General features: G+C 42.5%; 1 long non-coding RNA gene across 1 annotated transcript in view; it reads right to left on the bottom strand.

The window, feature by feature from the left end:
- Positions 1-325: 325 nt before the first annotated feature.
- LOC115067410 overlaps positions 326-15,640 on the bottom strand; it is a 69,155-nt gene continuing 53,840 nt past the window's right edge. Inside the window, exons 3-4 of the long non-coding RNA XR_003846836.1 lie at positions 3,488-3,614; positions 326-2,993 (exon numbers count right to left, since the gene is read on the bottom strand). This is a non-coding gene — a long non-coding RNA (uncharacterized LOC115067410). The remainder of the gene's footprint in view (positions 2,994-3,487; positions 3,615-15,640) is intronic.

Consider the following 15,640-nt stretch of genomic DNA (forward strand, 5'->3'; position numbering starts at 1 on the left):
ACCACACAAAAGTAAGCAAGAAAGCAGAAGGAGATTTGTTGGGAAGAAAGTGTTCACTGGAATTTGGAGGCTGATGAAAGGGTAATGGTGCATAAAAATGAAGAAATTGTATTAGATACAGATATGGAACTCTCAAAGGATAAAAATTAATTAATCAGGGCTGGAGAGATGGCTTAGTAATTAAGAGCACTGGCTGCTCTTGCAAAGATCCAGGTTCAATTCCCAGCACCCACATGGCAGCTAACAACCATCTGTGACTCCAGTTCCAGGAAATCCTATGACCTCTTCTGACCTCTGCAGGTACTGCATGACACAAGTGCTCTTATATACACAGTCAGACACATAAAATAAAAGCAATAAAATATTTTTAATTAATTAATAAAAATATTTTTAAAACAGGAAAATTATTAAAAGGCTGAAAGAAGCAATATTATTAAAGACCCACACTTCTTAGTGATTTACAGATTCAGTAAAATCTGTATCATAACACCAACACATTTCTCTATAGAAACAGCAAAAAACCTTGTCCTAAAATAATGACTTAAATATCATGTGAATAAACCAGAGAACAGAAACTGTCAGAGCATCTTGACCTAAAAAGCACAAAAATCTAGCTCATGATATCTACCTTTGAAACCCACTATAAAGAGCTATTAAGCAAAGCACCAGGGTGCTGGCATAAAAGGACAAACAGACAACAAGGAACAGAATGGAAGACCCAAAGCAAATCTACACATGTTCAGTTTTACACTGAGGCTTTAAGATGCCCTCCAGAAGCCGGGTACTAAGTCTTGGTCAGCAATCTCTGATACTGTTAGTAGGTAGAACCCAGTGAAGGAAATGACATCATGGCAACAACCAAAGGCTGGATATTGGGACGTCATCTCCTCTCTTTGAGTTCTGCCTGCAGGGAGGTGACTAGCAGACTCTGCCAGTGTTCACTGTCACAGTGCTCTTCCTCACCACAGTACCAAAGTGAGACCAAGTAACCATAGACCAAATCCTTTAAAGCCAATCCAGCACACATCTTTCTCCTTTTCAGGTGTTTCTCTCGGGTGTTTTGCCAGAGACCTGGAAAGCTGACTAATGCAGTCAACTGATGTTCAGCCCTGGCTTCAACTCAAGACTAGAGTCTGCATGGAAGTTCTTTTTTTATTTTTAAGAGAGTGTGGGATCCCATAGAGCTAGAGTTATGGACAGTTGTTAGCTGTATTGTGGGTGCTGGGAATTAGCCTGGGTCCTCTACAAGAAGAGCCAGCACTCTTAACCACTGAGCCATTTCTACAGACCATGGAGGGAAGTTCTCATCTGTAAATTGTTCAGAGACAGACCTGTGTGTGCTGCACATATCTCGAATCCCAGCACTCAGGATGCACAGCAAGAGGAGCAGTAGCTCAAGACCATTCTCAGCCATGAACCATTCAAGGCAGCATGGAAACAGCATTAAAAAGTGCATAAAGATCTCAAAAAATGCATAAAGAGGAAACAGAATACACTAAAAATAGATCAATCTATGGAAATGCAAGGTCTGTAGGAAGGAGGCCTCCTGGGGCATGGAGTCAGGAGTGAAGAAAATGAGGGTGACAAGGGAGTTTGGATGTCTGCTAAAGACACAGCGACAGCAAAAATCTGTCATCAGGACGCCAAGAAACTCAAAAATATCTGTAGAGAAAAGGTGCAATCATAGAATAATTGAACTGAATGATGAAAAAAATTGCATTTATTCACCAAGTGACAAATTTCTGAATATTAAGAGTCTCAAGCAATTAAAGAGGGGAAAGCTAACTAATACATTCAATATTAGTGTTAAATGACACAAAAGCAAATGGTCTGATTGAATCTCCTTAAATCACCTCAACAGCCATTTCCCAAACATGACACACAAACAGTTCTTAAACATAGGAATGGTTGCTTGCCACCCATTATCATCAGGGAAAGGTCAATCAAAAGCACAAGGATGGATCACTGCATGGAGGTCCGAATGTGTCTTACCCACGACACCAAACAACAAGCCCTGAAAAGTCTCATAAGCTGGTGGTAGGAACATAAATGCTCACAGCTGCTGTGAAATACATTGCAAGACTTCCTCCAACGACTAGACAGTAAGCCCGGACTGGGCACACCTGCGCCCTCAGCACTCAGCAGGTGAAGGCAGGAGGATCCACAGTTCAAGGCAAGCTTTGGGTATTTGGGAAGTTTGAGGCCAGTCTAGGCTATGAGAGATGCTGTATCAAAGAAAATAACCCAACAAAATATAAACACAGAATGACTGTGAATGACAGACACCACTGCTGCCCACATGTAGCCAAGTAAATGGAACCATTACTGTGCAGAGAAATCTGCAATCCTCTGTCACTGCAGCACTGTGCATAAAGCCAAGACACAGATCAAGGTCAGCATCCATCAATGGAAGAACACATAAATAATACAGAACTAAAACTAATTATAAAGATATAGGGAGCTGTCAAACAATGAAAAATACAAATATTTTGGAAAAGATGTGACTGAATAATATTCATGCATTAAAATGCAAAAAAATCTCCCACCTCAAAAGGACAGAAATGGAGAGCTTTTTGCGAGGTTGGAACATAACTATTTCCACTGAGCAAGAAATGACCATCACTACATTAAAGCAGAGCGGCTGTGGTGACCTGCAGGAAAACTTGGCACACAAACAAGGCAGTGAAATAAACAGATATAGCAAGCTCTTAGGTCTATGATAATGGTAGTGGGTCATTAACACTCCCACAGAAGACTGTCACGAACCTCTCAACAGAGATGCCAATCCAGACCCCTTCTCCCAACTTGCCTGTGCCACAGAGGTAAAAAATGACTAGGATTTGGCTTTTTAGTGGTCGAGCTGTCTAAGAGTCTTGAGTCCCTCTAAATACCCCAAATACACTTTAAGTCACCAAGCTCGAACACATGGAACTGTTCTTTGGGCATTTCACTTCCTCCATAGTGGGTGGAAAGATGATTTCTTGTATGTCTGCCTAGAAAAGACACAAGATAAGTGAAACATCAGTCACAAAGAGAAAAATCCTGCACAATTTCATTATACTTGCAAAGCCAAGGTGACTTCAACAAGGCAGAGAAAACTGTGGTTACCAGAGTGGAGAAAAGGTACAGAGCACAGAGGGATGGAGAGGGCATTGTCCAGTACATTGGGACAGAGAACTTCCTACATTTTATAGTGCAGCAGTAAAAATATGGTTGACAAAAATTAAGTAAATACTTCAAAATAGCAATTAAAGAGAACTTTTATGTTCCCAACAAAATCAGGGTGATAGTCATATCAACTGGTATCATCTGATAACTACACATCTGAATGGAAAGCAAAGCCACAGTGCTCTTCATTCATATATGACATTAGCATGTATCAGCTAAAATGTCTATCAATTTAGTACTAAAAGCTAGCAATGACTCCGATAGATATCAACCAGGAAGGATGTAAGTGCTACTGAGAGTTACAGGGCATCAGACTCACCCAAGAACACCAGGCTGCTGTAGTTCTCCAGCATCACATCCCTGTAGAGGGTCCTCTGAGCAGCATCTAGCTCCTGCCACTCCTGCCAGGTGAAGTCCACAGCTACATCCTCAAATGACACCAGCCCCTGTAATGGCAAAGTTCTCATCAACCCAAGGCCTCAGTATCTGGAACAATGAAAGTTCACCTTTCTAGGTGTGTGTATGTCAGCAGTGTCATAGAGAAGCTAGAGTCTTCCTTGTGTTCTCTATCATGGGACAAATAAAAACCAATGCAAACATCTTCCCTCTGTGTTAGTGCAGGGATGCAGGAGAATGAGAGTAAAGTGATCTCCGAGGAATTACAATAGAAACAAAATTTATAGTAACTAAATGTGTTTGTAAGGCTTGCTTGACTAAGAGGGGAAAGCATCTGTAAACTCATCAAAAAGGGGGGGGACTTAAGTCCCTAATACATGAGCAAGAAAATGACAAGGCTCTGTACCCTGTATGCGGCTGTTGTATAGAAAAGAGGACCCAGGGGCTGGTAGTCACTAGACACTCAAAGATCAGAACATGGCTTCTGTGGGCAGCTGGGGCCAGGCAGCTCTGACACATGAGATCAGGAAAAGCAGGTGTTGGGATAAGGGGACACAGAAGTGTAAGATCTAAAAGGGGGAAAGCTCATCACCGAGAAGGTGTCTGCATCCAGGAAAGACACAGAGATTGTTTAGAAGGGTGCAAGACAACTCTTTCAGTTTCCTTTCATGTGATATGTTCACAAACAGAATTAAATGCTCCCCCAAACCATTGCTCCAGGACTCTGAGAAAAGGAAAATACCAAAGTATGTGCTTAATATATACCATATACTATTAGGTACAAGTAGTTGATTATACTGTGGAAAACAGATGTTGATGTGGCTGGAGAGATGACTCCGTGGACAAGAGCACCTATTGCTCTTGCAGAGGTCCCAGAGCTGGGTTCAGTTCCCTACATCCACATTCTAGCTCCTAACTATCTCTACTTCCAGTTCACAGAATCTGATGCCCTCAGTGGCCGACTGCTACAACTGCATAAACATTCTGCACACAAACTCATTCATGCTAGTACATACATACATATAAAATACACACATACATAATTTTGAAAAAAGAGATGTCAGTATTTGGAAATGCTTACAGGGAGGTGAAATTTGAGGAGTTTATTGAGAGACACAGTGTACCAGAGCTGCTGGTAAGGGTTCTAGACTTGAGAACTTTCTCACACAGCTGGAAAGCTCTGGGAAAGCAGGTCAACTATAGGGAAGAGGTGAGGAAGCAGAGGTTAGGCCATCCTGTTCCACATCCTCCAGTATGACACTGGAGGTGAGGCTGCTGTGGAAGCTGGGTTTTCCTCAGCAGGAAAACAATCTGGAAAATCAGACAGCTGAAGAGCACGCTGATGTCTGGCTTCCTTTCTCTTCCTTCCCTTTGGTCCCTGATGGATCACCAGACGTGGCGATCTCACCTCCCCTCAATAGCTCCTCCTTCTCTCCCAGCTTTGAGACATGGGCAGCTCCACACTGCTGAAGCTGGACCTGAGCTACTTCTCAGGAACCTCCTCCCACACTCTCCTCAGTTGTCACTGCCCAGGATCTCCTACAATTCACTTTTCAGTTCACAAACTTGTGATACATCCTTCTCCTTCTGTATCCTAACTGAGATTACAGGCCTGTACCGCTATTCCTGGCTTCCAGGTGAGGTCTGGACCTAGGTCTAGCCTCCCTGCCCTGTTTCACCTTAACAGAGCACAGAAGGAGACATCTAGAGTGAGTAAGAAGGTAGAGGAAAGGGTGAAGCCTCTGTGCACAGCTTTTCCAAGCATTCTGAAGCCCTAGCAGACTATGCACCTAAATGGAGCCTAAGCTAGACCTAGCCTCCATGCATAGTATCAGAGACTAAGAGACCCACCAAATGAGAAAGAGAGCGAGAGCGAGAGCGAGAGCGAGAGAGAGAGAGAGAGAGAGAGAGAGAGATGAGTACAGTGTCCCATGTCTATATCACAGCTATCAGGAGGCTAAGATAACAGGACTGTCATAAGCTTCTAGGCTATAGAATGAGGCCCTATCTGAACAATCAAATACAAATAAATAAATTAACACACAAACAGACACAGTAGGGAAGGAGGCAAGGTATGAAGGGACAGAACTTCCGAGACATGGGAACACACATACAGAGGACTGGGACCCACACTGCCATGCTCAGGTTTAGTGTGCAGTCCCTATTTCCTGTACCCCAAGTCTCCCAATCTTCCTTCTCCTCCACTGTCTGTGACACAGTGACCAGTATTCATCCCAAGGCAGGGGATGTGTGGGACATGACTTATAAACTGTCTGTGCCCATCTTTCCTGCACCTGAACATCTGAGCCATGCCTCCAACCACTCAGCTTCTTCCCTCCCTGTTATAGGCAGTGACAATGGAGGCTGGAGGGCATCAACATGGCCCTAAAGTCTGGTCTTGGGCCTTGGCCAAGGCCTGTTCCACTGTCTGAAGGTCTTGCTGTTCCACTGTCTCTCATAACATCTGCTCCTCAGTCTCCCAAGACTCTTGCTTTGTGCATCCTGATTCCCTTGGTGCCACCAGGGCTATGGGTGGGTGCTAGTGTTACAGAGTTTGAAACCACAGAGAAAAAGACCACCAGACTCAATTTAAATTATTTTTTTTTATTTTTTAGAAGAAGCATCTCATTACAGCTTTAACATAATAACAATTTCCAGAGCATTTTTAAAATATTTATTTTTAGTTTTAATTATGTGGTTTTAGTTTTAATTTTTAAAAGATTTATTTTTATCCAAAACATCTCTTGCAAAAGTGGCTATAAAATTTTTAGGTTCACAGGTGAATTAATACAGTTATACAATATTGAACTCAGTATAAACCCTGTAAGACATAAAATAGAATAGCTTTTTAACCTTTAAAAAAATCTCCATTTCATTTTAAAATATACTTTTCATACAGAAAGACTCATTGTTTTTGCTTATAATACTTAGATGTTGGTGCATGCATCTCTAATCTGTATGTATCTGATTATTACTAGTCATGGTCAGTTGCACTCGGATCCTTGGGACCTGTGTATGGATATAAAGTCATCGGGTAGATTTCAATGGTAATGTTTATCACCTCTACTAATTAAATGATGTAAATTTTTATACTTCCTCCTCAAATATAATTCATTTTTTTAATTTGTTGATTTTTTTGTGTGTATATCACACAGAACATCCCAAACAATCGTATTCATCCATATACCCACTTACCAGATGGCACCCTCCCACAGCACCCCGCCCACTGGAGCCCTTTTACTCTGTCTTCCCTACTGTCTACTGTGTTGTCAGCACCCCAGCCATTCCCCAGTACTTGTCCATTTGGTGACTCTAGTCAGCAAATCTAGAGGTCTTTGTTTTAGGAAGGTCAGCTCTTCCTCATCTAGCAGCAATCAGTTGTCAATATTCCTTTAGATAAGATTGGGGTCTGCTGTTCATTTTCCCAGTTTTATTCAGGGTTACTATCTGGGAGTCTCTTGAGCTAGCCTGGCCAACAACTCAAAAGAAGGTATCTCTTATCTGGCATTATTTCTTGTTATATAGCCTTTACCTATACACATGGACTCTTAAAAAATTATATTGGCCCCTTTAATTTTTAGTTATACTTTCCTTTTGGGTGTTTAAGGCTATACAGTGGGCCCAGATAAACCAATTTATTTTTACTCTTAAGGCCATTTGAAGATCTGTTCCTCAGGGGTCACATGGGCTTGGGAGGAAGAACCTGGCTCCTTTCTTTTACCAGTTCTGTCTATGTGAAGATAAGTCAAAGGTTCTACTTGACCATGGTTGGTTTCGCTTGGAAGCATGGAGGAAATGTTTCCTCTGTGTTGACCCTCCTCTTTGTAGACTGGACACTGGTTCAAGTCTACCTAGGAGGGCAAGGAGCAAAAGCTGTCCTTTGTCCCTCTGACCAAATTAGTATAGGCCTCAAAAATGTCTGTTAAACATCTAAGAAGGTCAGTTCCACCAGTGTGGTACTTTTAATTACCATGTGCCATGTAGATAAAGCTTGGGCAAAGACCAGTTGTTCTCAGATAAACCCTGCCTAGGCATACATTTCTTGATCTGGTATGTATAATTTGTCAGTAGGTTGTTGGACTAATATTGTTCTGTCTGGTTTTTAAAACTATTATCTCTTGCATTGTATAACCCTACCATCATGATTTTCACAATTAATGTGCCCCCATTTTTCCATTTCTCCCTTAATAATACCCTTCTCTTATGGTCCTACCTCTCTTGATCTCCTTCTTTCCCTTTATCCCCTAGGTTCCTTGTATACCCTTCTCTTCCCCCCTCCCTTATACTAACCCAATTTTTATTCATATCTCTCTTCTTAACACCAATTTCCTACTTTTCTTCTCTTTCAGATTCTTTCTTTTCCTTTACCTCCCTGGTACCTTTCCATTATCCTGGTTCCTGTAGTTATGCCTGGATACATACTCACTTACCAGGATTTGGTGCTAGGAGCCATATATGAGGGAGACCATATGTCATTTTTTTCCTGAGTCTGTATTACTTTACTTAGTATAACAGTTTCCAGTTCCATCCATTTACTGCAAATTTCATGATTTCATCTTTCTTTATTGCTGAGTAAAACTCCATCGTATAAATGAACCACATTTTCATTATCCACTCGCCAGTTGAGGAACAATTAGGTTGCTTCCATCTCATAGCTATTGTGAAAAGAGCAGCAACAAACATGGATATACAAGTGTCTCTGCAATAGGACGAGTTCTTTGGGTGTATGCCAAGGAGTGGTATAACTGGGTCAAATGGTAGGTTCATTTGTAGTTTTTTAGGAGTTCTCCACACTGCTTTCCATAGAGATTTAACAGGTTTGCAATCCCACCAGCAGTGGATGAGTGTTCCTCTTTCCCCACATCCTCTCCAACTTTGTTAGCATTTCTTCTCTTGATCTTATTCAGTCTGACTTGGGTAAGATGACATCTTAAACTGGTTTTAATTTAACTCTCTGTTCAGCTCCTTAGCCCATCTTTTAATTGGGTTGCTTCTTATCTCTGATTCTTGTTTTTTGATGTCGTTATATATTCTGGATGTTAAAACTCTGTCAGCAGTGTCTCTGGTGAAGATTTTCTCCCATTATATGGGTTTTCTCTTCATTTCCCTGGTTGCCTCCTTTGATGTACAGAAGCTTTTTAGTTTAATGGGGTCCCATTTGTTAATTCTTTACCTTGCTTCCTGAGGAATTGATGTCTAGTTTAGAAAAGCCTTTCCTACACCCATATCTTGTAGGTTTTTGCCTAGGTTTTCTTCTAATAATTTCAGAGTTTACATTGAGCTCTTTGATCCATTTGGAATTGACTTTTGTGCATGGTGAAAGATAGGGGTTTAGTTTCATTCTTCTACAGGTGGAGATCCAGTTTTGCCAGCACCATTTGCTGAACATGCTGTCTTTCCTCCAATGAATGTTCTTGGCTGCTTTGTCAAATATCAGGTGGCTGAAATTGCATGTACTCATATTTGATCTTCAGTTTTGTTCCATTGATCTATGGGTCTATTTGTGTCCCAGTACCATGTTGTTTTTATGACTATAGCTCTGTAATACAATTTAAAATCTGGTATAGTAATCCCCACGGTATTGCTCTTAGTGCTCAGGGTTGCTTTGGGTATCCGAGGTCTTTTGTGCTTCCATATGAATGGCTTATTTCATGCGGATTTTGATTGTCATTGCATTGAATCTACAAATGGCTTTTGGTAGGATGGTCATTTTCACGATATTAATGCTTCCAGTCCATGAGCATGGGAGGTCCTTCCATCTTCTGATGTCTTCCTCAATCTCTTTCTCTAAATATTCAAAATTTTCATTGTAAAGGTCTTTATTGTCTTTTGGTCAAGTTTATTCCAAGATATTTTATGTTTCTTTTTGCAGCTATTTTAAAGGGGAGTATTTCCATGTAATCTTTCTCTGATTGCTTGTTATTGGTATATAGAAATGCTACAGGCTTTTGTGGATTAATTTTGCAACCTGAAACATTACTGAATGTGTTAATAATTTCTAGGAGTTTTCTGGTGGAATTTTTGGCATCTCTTAGATATAATATCATCTGCAAAAAGGGATAATTTGATCTCTTCTTTTCCAATTATTCCCTTTAATTTCCTTTTCGTATTGCTCTTGCAAGAGTTTCAAGCACTATGTTAAAGAGGAGTGGAGATAGTGGACATCCTTGTCTGATTCCTGATTTCAATGGGAATACTTTCAGTTTTTCTCCATTTAGAATGATGTTGGCTGTGGGTTTGTTATATATGGCTTTAATTATGTTGAGGTATGTTCCCTCTAGTCCAATTCCCTCTAGGACTTTGAACATAAATTCATGTTGAATTTTGTCAAAGGCCTTCTCTTCATCTATGGAGATGACCATGTGGTTCTTGTCTTTGAGCACATTAATATGATTTATGACATTTATTGACTTATGTATATTGAACCATCCCTGCATCTCTGGAATAAAGCCGACTTAATCATGGTAGATGATCTTTTTGATGTGTGTCTGTATGGGGTTTGAAAGTATCTTGGGAATTTTTGCATCTATGTTCATTAAGGATGTTGGTCTATAGTTTTCTTTTTTGGTTGCATCTTTACCTGGCTTTTGTATTAGAGTGATGCTGGCTTCATAGAAGGAATTTGGAAGTTCTCCCTCCATGTCTATCTTTTTGAATAAATTAAGTAGTATTGCATGTAGATCTTCTTTAAATGTCTGATAGAATTCTGTTGTAAATCCATCTGGTCCTGGGCTGTTTTTAGTCAGGAGGTTTTGTATTACTCTTTCAATTTCTTTTTGTGTTATGGGTCTGTTTAAGCTGTTAATCTCTTCTTGGTTTAGTTTTGGTGGTTCCCATGCTATCCATCCATTTCTTCTAGGTTTTCAAATTTAGTAGCATATAGGTTTTTTAAATATTCCCTTATAATGTTCTGGATCTCTTTGGTGTCTATTGTGATGTTTCCCCTTTCATCTCTGATTTTGTTGATTTCGAGGTGTTTTTTATTTCTTTTGGTTAACTGGGCTAGCAGTCTACTAATCTTGTTTATCTTTTCAAAGAACCAGCTTGTGATCGAGAGGATGTTCCTCTGACCCTGTGATGACAAGCCATGGACCCGCCTCCTTCCCACGCTCTGCAAAGAAACCAATCCTCTTCCCTTTTTCCACCAATTGGTTGACCATAGCTGCTTTCAGGGGAGGGGCTAAGGGCATAAAAGCTAGGAACACCACGAGGCTGGTCTCTCACCATTTTGTAAGGCTGTCTGGAACCACTGTATTTATATCTGGGTGTGGACTTTAGAACACAGCCATGAATTGGGGGGGCTCCCACTTGTCTGTAAGTAAACCCGCACCCCAAGCTCATTTAGCAAGTCCAATAAACTCATTAAAATTTTCGAACTGGGGTTTGGAGAATTTTTTCCTCAGGTTGTCACAAGGACTATGGGAAGAGGAGATTGGATGCCATGTGCACCTCCCAGCAGTGAATTTTATTTGCAATTGGCATAGCCCAGCAGGATACGATGAAACTGAGAATGAGTTTTGGAAGAGCATTTATGATGTCCCTGATATGGGGAAAGAGACCAACAGCTGAAGTAAAGTGGGGTGAGGGGAGAGTATGGGCTGAGGAAATATTAACCTGGTGAGCCATTCCCATAGGCTTGGTGGGGTGACTGCAGTGGCATGGTTAATGCAGTGGACAGTGAGATATGTAACTAGGGTGAGGCCTTCTAAATAGTTGAGGTCAATGGGAGAGATCCCAGGGTGGCAGCCATCTTGTAGATGGTATGGGGTGGCACTGCCTGCTTGAGCAGTGGGGACTACCAGGTGAGTATGGAGAGGCTCTGAAAACAGCAGAAGGTCTGGAACAAATTCTGCAATCTCTGGGAGTGGCACACCAGGGACAGAAATGTCAAAAAGCAGCTGCAGAGGCCACTTGGACACTGTTATTGATAATAAGAAACCTGTTTCAGGTGGAGGCCTTAGCGAGGAGGGAAACTGAAAGTGTTAGAAATTAGAATGGGAGCGGGATATGAAGCTGGCCTCTTCAGTACTGGCCTCTGACCTTGCCAGTAAATTAGATAAGAGAGAAAAGGAGATGGAGGTGTTGGCATGCCATTTTTTTTACATCTAGGAGGTCAAAAGGGGGAAAAAAGCCCACCTCAGAATGATAATAAAAGGCCCATTCTGGGAACCTAAAACCTGGAACCCCTGGGAAGAGTCAAGTAGTGAGGAAGAAGAAGTGACCTGGAGGTAGTGCGAGATGCTCCTCAGGTCTGACTTTTCATTCAAAGAAAGGGGAAATCCATGGTCCAACATGCCAATGGAGGTCTCAACAATAGCCCCATTTGGCCTATCAGGAAGTCAGATGGCTCCTGGAGAATGACTGTAGATTACTGGGAGTTAAATAAGGTAGTGCCTCCCATTCATGCAGCGGTGTCCAACATTGCACTGCTAACTGATCAGCTGGTGCAGAAAATGGGGTCCTTCCACTCTGGGGTGGGTCTTGTGAATGCATTCTTTAGTATTCCCCTAGCTGCTGAATCCCAAGATCAATTTGCATTCACATGGAATGGATGACAATGGACTTTCAGAGTACTTCCCCAAGGTTACTGCCACAGCTCCATGGTTTGCCATCAGATGCTGTCCTGGGACCTGGCCCTGTTACCCTACCCTCCTTCTGTAAGGAGGTTCCACTACATAGATGACATAATGCTAACTTCTGAGTATCTTACAGACTTGGAACCTCATTTGGGGAACATGCAAGTGCACCTGAAGGAGTGAGGATGGGAAATCAACCCACAGACTGTACAAGGGCCTGGTACAGCAGTAAAATTCTTAGGAGTATTATGATCAGGCAGAACTCACATTAACCCAATGCTGCTGTTGAGAAAATCTTACAACAACCCATACAAATAAATGCTACGCAGCTACAGGTATTTTGTGGACTTCTCCGGTATTGGAGAATTTTCATAACTCATCTTGCTCAGGTTACCCACCCCCTGTATAATCTAATAAAAAAAGGTGCTACATGGGATTGGGATGTAAAGGCCCAAGAGGCTTTTGAGCAGGCCAAGGTACTGGATGGGCAAGCTAAGCTGCTGTGTGCCCCAATACCTCAGTGTCCCTTCCTCTTGGAAGTCCCCAGGAGCCCTGAAGGTTATAGGTGGGGCTTTTGAGATGGTTCCAATTGGGTTCTGGTCTCAATCACGGAAAGGGGTGGTGTCCCAGTACACAGCGCTAGAACAGCAACTGCTGGCTGTGTACAAAGCATTGCAACAGGTGGGATCCATTACGGGCCCTGCCCCCATTACTGTAAAAACTGCATATCCCATAAAAGGATGGGTGGAGGGCCTGTTAGCCAAGCCCCTGTCAGGGGTGGCCCAAAACCAGACGCTGCAAAGATGACATGCATATTTGCAACAGCAAGGGGTGGTGTCAGCAAGCCCGATTACCAATGCCATGCAAGCAGTACTAGGAACAGTGTCATTTCAAGGCACAGAGCCTCTTCACCTCCTATAGTTGACCCTCCAGCAAGACCTGACCAAGTGCTAGAAGGAGCTCCCCCAATTCTGGCTGATGCCTGGTATACTGATGGCTCTAGCAGGGGTGCCAGAAAAGAATAGGTAGCAGTGGCAATACAGATCAACACTGACACTATATGGTTAGAGAGGGGAGAAGGAGAAAGCAGTCAATGGGCTAAATTGAGAGCAATATGGATAGTAATAATGAGGGAGACTTGGCCAGTTACAATTTGTACTGATAGTTGGGCTATGTTCAAGGGCTTAACCTTATGGACAGCTCAGTGGGAGAAAGAAAACTGGCAGGTGATGGGATGGCCACTATGGGGACAACAAATGTGGAAGGATATATATATATATATAATAAAATGCAGGAGGAGCTAGTGTCCCTGGTAGTTTACCATGTGGCTGCCCACCACCTTGTGAGTACTCCTGGGTATCAGGAAGCTGATTCCTTGATGAGGGCAGTCTGCTCTCAGGTTCCCCTAGAAGCAGCTCACTGTATTCGTATCAAGTTGAGCCACAGAGGAGTCAATATGGGATGGAGAATAGCCAAAGTGGCTGGCATTCTGGGAAAATATGCTGACATCCAACAGGCCTGTGAGGTTGTCCAGGCCCATGAGGTGTGTTCCTGGTTATGGCCCTGGAGGATGGATGCCATGATGGGACACGTGCACAAGGCAGCTTCCCCTGTGAGAGACTGGCAAGTAAATTATATAGGGACCCTGCCAGTCAGTGAGGGGTGTAAATATGCTCTCACTTGTGTGGACACTGCCACAGGCCTTACACAGGCCTTTCCTTGCAAGAGAGTGATGGGCAAGGTCACTACTATTAAGGGGATTACTGAACTCAGTGTCATGTATGGGTGCCTGAGGTGAATTAATAGCAACAGAGGCACTCATTTCACAGGTACAGATGTGCAAGGTTGGGCTGATGATAATCAGGTTCAATGGTATTTCCACCATCCATACAATCCTACAGGAGCAGGACTAATTGAAAGAAAAAAATGGGCTGTTAAAGGAACAGTTGAAAGTCTTAAATCTAGAAGGAACCCTATGGGGATGGAAAAAGCCCTTCCAGAAGACATAAGGTTGTTAAATGAAAATCCCAGTACCAGGGGTGGGTTTCCTCTCTATGAGCAGTTGGCCAAAGGGACCCCAGAAATCCCCAAAACTATAAAGGTGATTGCCAATAATGTTGGTCGCACACCTGAAGTGGACAGTAAGACCCTATTGCTGAAGATGCTGCATGATGTGAGCACAGGAGAGGGAGAAATCAAGCTTGGACTAATCTGGAAACTCCCTGCCACTGGATGGGTGGCTTTCATAGTGCCAGAAGACGCTATGCAGATGGCTGGGGGAGAATTGTCCCCCATTATCTTATTCAATGAAGGACCCCACATGAGAAGCAAGATGTTCCTGCTGGTGCAATAGTGGCTCATCTAGTGTATGTACAACCAGATACTTATCAATTGGACCTAATGCCCCCTCCTAGGGATGGAACACACATCTGGTATTGTAGACCAGACCAGCCCCCTGTGGCAGAAGAGGTTATAGGTCCCAGTGGAGAAGCCACTGCAATTGTATTGTTAGATGGATGTGATGTACCTATTAAAGTACCATCCAAGCATTTCTGTTTATGCCCATCAGCTCTTATTGCAGTTACTGTTTACATGTTCTTGCTTCTTGCTGTTTATGTTTTTAGTGTAGGTGGAATGCCATTAAATTGAGCCATCAGCCCATGACAAGCAGAGGATGCAGAGACTTGAAAAGTCCAGTGCCCTATTACAATGGGAGAAAAGTTACTCCACCCCCTCTGAGGCTCAGAGATATTTGCGGAAGAGGAGTTGGAAAGCTTTCTGAGAGCCAGAGGAAGGAGTGGACAGTGTGACCCAGAGGATGTTCCTCTGACCCTGTGATGACAAGCCAAGGACTCACTTCTTTCCCATGCTCTGCAAAGAAGCCACTCCCCTTCCCTCTTTCAGCCAATCAGTTGACCATAGCCACTTGCATGGGAGGGGCTAAGGGTATAAAAGCTGTGCAAACATTGAGGCTGGTCCCTCACGATTTTGTAAGGGTGTCTGGAACCACTGGATTTATGTCTGGGTATGGACTTTCTAACACCACCATGAATGGGGGGGCGCCTGCTTGTCTGTAAGTAAACCTGCCACCCAAACTCAGTTAGGAAGTCCAATAAAATCGTTAAAATTCTTCAAACCAGAATTTGGAGAAATTTTTCCTCAAGTTGTCACAAAGACTGTGGGAGGGAACTGGATGCGACATGCACCTCCCAGAAGTGAATTTGACTTACACGGCTCTTGGATTTGTTGATTCTTTATACTGTTTTCTTTGTTTTGATTTCATTAATTTCTGAAACACATCCTATTGGGTTTCATTTGTTGTTGCTTTTCAAGTGTCTCGAATTGCAATGTTAAGTCATCTATTTGTGCTCTTTCTGATTTTTCAATGTAGGCACTTAGAGCTATAAACTTCCCTCTAAGGACAGCTTTTAGCGTGTCCCAGAAGTTTTGTTGTGTTGTACTGTCCTTTTCATTTAGTTCCAGGAATACTTTTATTTCTT

Source organism: Nannospalax galili, unplaced genomic scaffold (genome assembly GCF_000622305.1).
Source record: "Nannospalax galili isolate Female #2095 unplaced genomic scaffold, S.galili_v1.0 scaffold664, whole genome shotgun sequence".
NCBI classification, from domain to species: Eukaryota; Metazoa; Chordata; class Mammalia; order Rodentia; family Spalacidae; genus Nannospalax; species Nannospalax galili.